The following is a 7,265-nucleotide window of genomic DNA, read 5'->3' on the forward strand; positions in this document are numbered from 1 at the left end:
CTCTAACATTGTCCAAGTCAGACCATCGTGGTTATTGGGGAATACAGAATGAAACCCAGCCCCCATCATCCACACCTTCCCCACAATACATATATATATATATATATATATATATATATACTATTTTATCCATATGTGGCTTTTAGAGCATAGTAGCACATTACCAGAATAGCGATATATTTATATATAGCGCAGTGTATCCATATTATCATCACCAGTAGACAATAATTGTTAAACAATTATATAATATAACAGTATATATAATATATGTATATATATATATATATATACTCTATATAGTTATAAATATCATAATGGTAATAATATAACAGTAATTACTGTTGTTTCCAGCATTATATTATCGTATCGCATTTATAATAATTATCACCATCATAATCATCGCCACTATAATAATAATAATAAGAATCATAATAGTAGTTGCTTCAAATCAGGCACAATCTGTTTAGTTTTTCTATTGTGTTTTCTGACTCGACGAGTCAGCAGTCATTTATATACTTGTGGGCATATATATATTATATAGTAGTGGTCAGGTTAACCCTTGCCATTAAATCGCACCATTTTGGGTCTTGATCCTCGTTTCTCTGTCAGCATTTTCATTTCTGGATGGAAACAAGATTTAACTTTCGAGACTTGTTAGATTAAGTTGGAAGTCATAGATCGCGGGTGGGTTTCCAACTCTAGGTCATTACAGTGATGGGCATACGCTGCTTAAGCCCACTATGGCTTGATTGTAGTTTGGCTGACATCAACGATTGGGCTACAAGCAGCCATGCGAGCTAGCCTTGTGGACGAATAGACTTATAACACGTCTTATTTTGTTTCGCCTGCCTGTCTTTTTGGCAGTGTCTGACTGTAATAAAAAGCTTTCAGAGAGAAGCTGAGGGGTCACAGGCAAATGTCATTTGAGAGAAAAAGATTCAACATTTAAATTAAGTAACAAACAGTCTAATCTTGCGCAAATCTGAAAAGATGGCAGCGGCCAGGATTGCGTACGAAGGGTGAAAGATAGTAAAGTGTAACAAGCATATAACACGGGCGAAAAACAAGAGTTGCGCAAACAAAAATATAGCGCACTCCTTCGCCTTTATATGTCAAACAATCATATTACTAGCAATAGTAGTAGAAATTAATAATATAAATAACAGTAATAGAGTTGGTCCCAATGTGCCACAGACTGCAAGCAGCAGGAAGCATCTAAAGCGCGCTCTGGTGGTTAATTCGAAGTAGAATTGATACGAACTATTTCGAAAACACTCTCCACTTCTTTACCGCCCGTTTCGAAAGCTGGGACCAAATCTCCAGAGTGGCGGACGACGATTACGACATTTGTTCGTATGTATCCATCGTTCAACGGTGGGTACATGAAAATTTTGTTTATGTAGTATATGTAATGGCTAGCATTGCAACGTCATGTGAACTCTCTGCAGCATAAAAAAGTGACTATTTTTAGTCTAATAATTTTGTTGCGTAATGTAGCACTGCGAGACAGCTGTACTCTGAAGCTGTATACAGACAAGCAATGATGAATATAACGGTTCTAAAACGATGTCCAAATAAGTGGCAGTTGATAGCTGGCCTACTGGAGCTGCTTACGGTGCTCGCTCCCTAAAACAATACGAAACAAACATATGAAATATCTCTATATATGCATAGCTTGATTCTAATGTTCGTTCAGTGCTTACTATTAATATGGACTAAAGCGAGAACTTTTAACTTCTAACAACCGTATCAAACAGCCGAGAAATGAATGGGCGACGGAGCATGGCGAAGCGAACGTATGCGAGAATTCTTTTTTAATTTATATATATATATATAATAATGTTTTTTTACTTAGTCTCGTTTTCTCAAATGACGCGGCGTCGCTGTCTGAAAGGTCTAATCTTCCGTGACTTTTTCCTGTGCCGAGTGTTTATTGTTGATTTTTTATAGTGTCGATGGCGTATATGATTCGCCTTACGTATGTACGTGTATATTTGTGTACATCGAAATAAAGTGGCTCGTTTTGTTCTGTTTATATGCAATTAATTACGTTATGCTTCCACCCACCGCTTGCTACCACTTCCCTTCAACTCTCTAACAACCTCTCGGTTTATGCATTTCCTCTTTCCCCTCAAAAGCTTCTCTCCATGTGTCACTGTGTGTTACTTGTTTGTGTGTCTGGGTCGATTACGTCGGAGACGGCAGCGCCAAAAAAACAGTGACGACGGGAACGACGCGTAAATAATAGATATTTAATTAGGCGGCCTGACAATGCGTCGACCAGACGTGCAGTAATTATCATGTACAGCACCTTTATTTCTGTAATGTTAGTGTCTTTTTTCCGTGTGCTTATTCGGCAGTGATAGATTTGCGTCGGACAGAAGGAACTGTTCTTTTTTTCCCAAAAGAAGACGAAGGCCGAAACAGTTCGGAAGTCACTCGATGTAGCCGCAGCGCCCTCTTTCTGCTAATAATAATAATTGATACAACAATCACATGTTTTTCTTCTCCCTGTTGTTCTTTATGCAAATGTAAATATAAAGTAAGTTGTTCCGCATTAGAATACAGTCATTGATGATACAGGCTTAAAATTATCTTGGCTTTGCCTAATCGGTCGTGGTGTCGGCGTCTTCCTAGAGGATCATCGCACCTGCAGCCTATCTGCCACGCTTTGCAGGCAGCATTCTATTGATGTTCGCCGGAGGTATTATACGCTTCACCTATACGTCTACGTTCATCTACATTAGAATTAGGGAATTATTTAAAATATGACTCCTTTTTCGCATGTGCTAAATTTTTACAAGGAATTAGCTCTGACGTGGTTCTCTGAAACCGAAACGCGTTTAGAACCATACCTTCATTGTAATTCGTCCCTATTCATTATAAACTAGCATCTATGTTCTAGCTCGAAACTGAACATTCACTTCCCATGGCTTCTCTAGTGCAAACGTGGTTTGCCCCTCGCCCTTTCTATTCTATCTTTCCGACTCAACGAATATCAATGCTTGCCGGCCACTCTTCGACGAAAAGCTTCGAATTACTAAGCTGACCCCGCCTCAAAAATTGAAAAAACAATCTAGAGAAATATAACGATTTCCTCCTGCTGTCTGAAGACGATCTCTTTCAGTCGACTCAGATCAGCTTGGTCCATCCGCAGCCAACGAACGATGACTGTTCACATTTTCTCTCTCAGAAGAAGCCCATAGAGATCTGCATTAGTGTCGTCTTTTGCGTTCAGCCTCTCGTTCGATCACTGTCAAAAATGTCCGTCTTGTGATCCCTGCCGCCTCATTTATCACGTCGTAACGGCTCCTCCCCCATTATATGAATATAAACAACAGTAATTCGAATTTAAATGGCAACAATTCGGTCGTGTCTTATCACACACAGATATATATAAATATATATATATATATATATGTGTAAGTGTATGTATTTGCGATCTATGTGATTAGTTGCAGTTTTTCGTTGTCGGCTGTCATGAATGTCGGCTTGCTCGTACGTTCGTTCTGGTCATTCTGGTTTACCGTTGTCTACGTTCACAGATACACAGCAGGCGTCTTAATCGACGCGGAGCCTGAGTATAATCAGGCCGAGAGCAGCAGGCCGCACCTAAATCGTTATTCGTATGATCAACAATTCGCTTGTCGAACATGACGATTTGATTGCTATCGGCGTAGTTTGATTTTACGGCCGGCTTCCGCCTGCAATTATCAGTTGCCGGTTTGTTTATTTTTATTCGCTGACGGTAGCTTCATGAATTGTATGTCCCTTAGCTATTTCACGCACTATAAAATTATTCTTTATAGCGTAAAACTTCTCTAACGCGCCCCCTGTGTATTTTACGAGATGCAATAAAGCAACCAACAGCTACTCCTGTCTATATAATGCTTCCCGCGATGATATTTTTTTTTTGTTTTTCACCATAAACGACAGCCCTCTTTCTAGTTGCTGCTGTACTACTTTTGGTGCTGCTAATAGTTTGTCTCTGCTCAGAGGGCGCAATGTTTTGTTTTGTTTCGTTCGCAGAGTTTGTTCGGAGTGCAGTGCGGACATAGACGTAGTCAAATACTATAGATGCTACGGAGTCAGTGAACTCTGCGGACAGCGTGCGACACGACCGGTATTGGCTGAGACGTTTGTTGACGATGTTTCAATAAAGGACGAAACAAGCTCGGACCGGACAGACAAGACTTGAGAATTGCACAGAGCGAGATAGGAACAGTTTTTGGGAGCTCGACGCACCCTTCTACCACCGCTGGTCTACTACATCCCTTTTCCTAAAACGCGGTGGAAAGAAACCCTGCTGATGGAAGAGATGGACTTTTCCGATCGTCGACCCTTAGCGAGGTGATGGTTGTCGGGCGTCTCGACGAAACCTGACTGGCCTAATACTGCTGCTGCTGCTGCCGCCGCCGCCGCCGCCGCCATCGCCGGCACCCTGCAGCTGCACTTACATTAGCCACTGATACAGAAAAGAACGAAGACCGATAGCTCGTTTCCTTGATACCTCGTATCCTGAGGCATACCACTGGCCATAAAGCGGTTGTTGCGGTCGTTGTTTTTGTTGTCGCCATTTTTTGGGGGGATGTTATAGCCACCCAACATATAAGGCTGTCTTACCAACGACGCCGACTCTAACACCAACAACGCTCAGGCTAGCGCCATGCCGCAGTTGCTGTCCACTGTCGGTGGTTGACAACAGCGACCGATATTCCCAAACGGCCTGGTCCTATATTGAACAAACGCCCAGAGACCCAGTAGTCTGGTCACGGCGGTGACGAGTACAACCGTAGCGAACTCAATACGGCTAATGCTAGACCGGAGACCACAAACCTCTACGATTATGTTGGCTGGCTGAGCAGCTCGGTCATTGCCTCGTTTGGTTTTCAGTCTTACGACAGGAGTAGGATGGTAAGCAGCAGCCACGCCAACGACGATAGTGGCCGCACCAGTCGTCGGAATCATGAGAACAACGGGAATGCCGGCGATAGCAATAACATTATCACCACTAGCTGCTACCATGATCATCAGCACGATAATCGCTCTCATTATCATCGCCATCAGCGGCGTTAGTGGAGGCAGTAACAGCAGCAGTCAAAGCAACGTTAGCTGCTACTACGCCGTCGTACCTTAGAGCGTGGACGAGTGTTCGTTTAAAAATCTCTCGCCGGTCGCTGCCCTCGCTCGCCACCTCAGATAGCTATGTACATATAGTCGTAGACGACGATGTTGGTATCGGTAGTGCTACTAGTGCTAACAGCGATAATGGTAATGGAAGTGACGGTGACCAGTCCAGCCGTTGGCTACTTTTCAGCGGCGCCCTTCCTTCCCTGTTGGCCACGCGCTATCTCGCGCATGCCTCTGCGGTTCCCATTGTTCATCATAGCCGTAAGACGAGTATGTGGTCGAAATGGTGATGTCTTTAGCAGCATCTCTACGAAGCAGAAAACGACACGACACGAAGCGACGCGATGCTCCCACTGAGCTGCTTACTCTGCTGTACTGCTGCTTACCTGACCCGTTTCCAAAGGTAGCGACGCGCTCGGCCGCCAATCGTCGGCGGCGGCGGCGCCTGACGACATCGTCAAGCGGCTGTTGCAGCAGGCCTTCTTCCTTCTCCTCTTCGTCTCGTTCGTGGTCACAACCGTCTTTTCTCCAGCACTCTCAACCACAGACTAATAACAGTGGTGGTAGTATAGAGGTACAGTCTAGCTCTGTCCTCGTTCTTTACGCGCGTCGACGTTTGTTCATTTGCCAGAAGGAGAAAAAGGAGAATCACACCAGCAGCAGCAGCAGCAGTAACAACGACGCATTATGCAGCGACTGCTTGATCGGTCACTTGGTCGTTTTGTTGTTGTCGCCGCTATTGGCTGCTGGTTTCTCTTGTGTCGTAGCCGTCCCGCTTTACAGTTGACGTGAATCAACAACAAACTCTATCTGTCCTGCCTTCGACGACTGGCCTGACTTCTGGGTTTGTGGTCGTAACAGCAGTATCAAGATCTCGTGCAACTGCTTCGTCATTCTTCTGCTGCGGGTCGCTTGTTCGACGGCGGACGAGTTTTCGGCCGATATGGGTCCTGCCAAGTTGGTCGGCCCTGCGAATCGCTCATTGCGTTGCATTAGATTTGCGCAGGAACCTAGACAAGTACGATGGGCCTACGTTTACGAAGCGGCATAGAGTAAAGCTGTGGGCGCGAAAAGCTACTCGCAGTGGGGAAAAGTATCATTAAAGCTGCAGCAGCAGTAATGGCTGAGTGTGAGAAAAGGCGACGACGTATGTATGGTTCTAACTCCTTATTTGTGGTCTCATCTCTCCATCGTTGTGTAGCGTAATAAAAGCAGATGTGGACGGCCCGACCGTCGGCTAGCAAGTAAATAGACAAGCTCGATTATGAAATGACATTAGACATAGACAAGCGAATGTGGGCATCTACCCAAATAAGAAACGAAGGATTGATGCGAGTTATTTTTAGCACATTAATAATTGTATCACGAATTTCACGAATAAAAGTAACCCTTGTTATACATTTTATTGTGGGCGCGATTAAGTTTATGTGAAGGACTGGCATTAATAATAAACTAACGTTAGTACTATATAAAGCGCAATGAGGTGAAATCGTTTCAACCACGCGTGTTACCTTAGATTCGTGAAGTAGATAAAGTAAAATTTGTTAGATTCTGTTCTATTTATTCGTACGTTTTGCCCTATTTGAGTGTTCTTTACCCTAACAGCTACGTAAACGGTAATGAATCGAGGTGGGAATAGGCGAATATAGCATCTATTAATAACGTGCAGCCGTATCTGCATGTGCATCCATCTTTGTCGTTGCTAAGTTATGTTTGCAAATCAAAACTTTCTCTGTCTCTGCGTTTATCCGTCTTGGGTCGGCTTCGATCTCTTCCCACGTCTGATTGTTTGTCGTGCTTCCTTGTTTCAGATGACGCCGTGCAGCACGCTTGCTGCTGCCGACCAGCTGCTCTGCAATACAGTTCTTCTTGTGTTGTATATGTGGCCTAGAATAAAGACGTCGTCGATGAAATAAATCGTCGGCATGCCAACAGACAGCCAGGCGATACACTGCAACGACGAGACAAACTCGATAGCGATCTTCGCCACTCGTGGTTCCTGGCCAGCGGTTAGTGTGCCTCCGTCGGCGGGCTGCAATGGCTATTAGCATTGTTGTTGTTGTTGTTAACACGGGCTTTCGCTTGTTATTGTTGTTGTTATTGTCAGGGCGTACTGTGAGTTGTCGACGACGACG

The 7,265-nt window shown here is 44.0% G+C and overlaps 1 long non-coding RNA gene across 2 annotated transcripts; it reads left to right on the plus strand.

Moving 5' to 3' along the window:
* The first annotated feature begins 8 nt into the window (after positions 1-8).
* On the plus strand, positions 9-6,628 carry LOC111273151 (uncharacterized). 2 transcript variants are annotated; one of them, XR_002687891.2, is made up of 2 exons: positions 9-2,704; positions 4,030-6,628. It is a non-coding gene; the product is annotated as an uncharacterized LOC111273151 (long non-coding RNA). The 2 variants fall into 2 exon arrangements; XR_002687890.2 differs by having other exon boundaries at positions 9-1,374.
* Positions 6,629-7,265: the final 637 nt, after the last annotated feature.

Source organism: Varroa jacobsoni, unplaced genomic scaffold, assembly GCF_002532875.2.
Source record: "Varroa jacobsoni isolate VJ856 unplaced genomic scaffold, vjacob_1.0 contig05097, whole genome shotgun sequence".
NCBI classification, from domain to species: domain Eukaryota; kingdom Metazoa; phylum Arthropoda; class Arachnida; order Mesostigmata; family Varroidae; genus Varroa; species Varroa jacobsoni.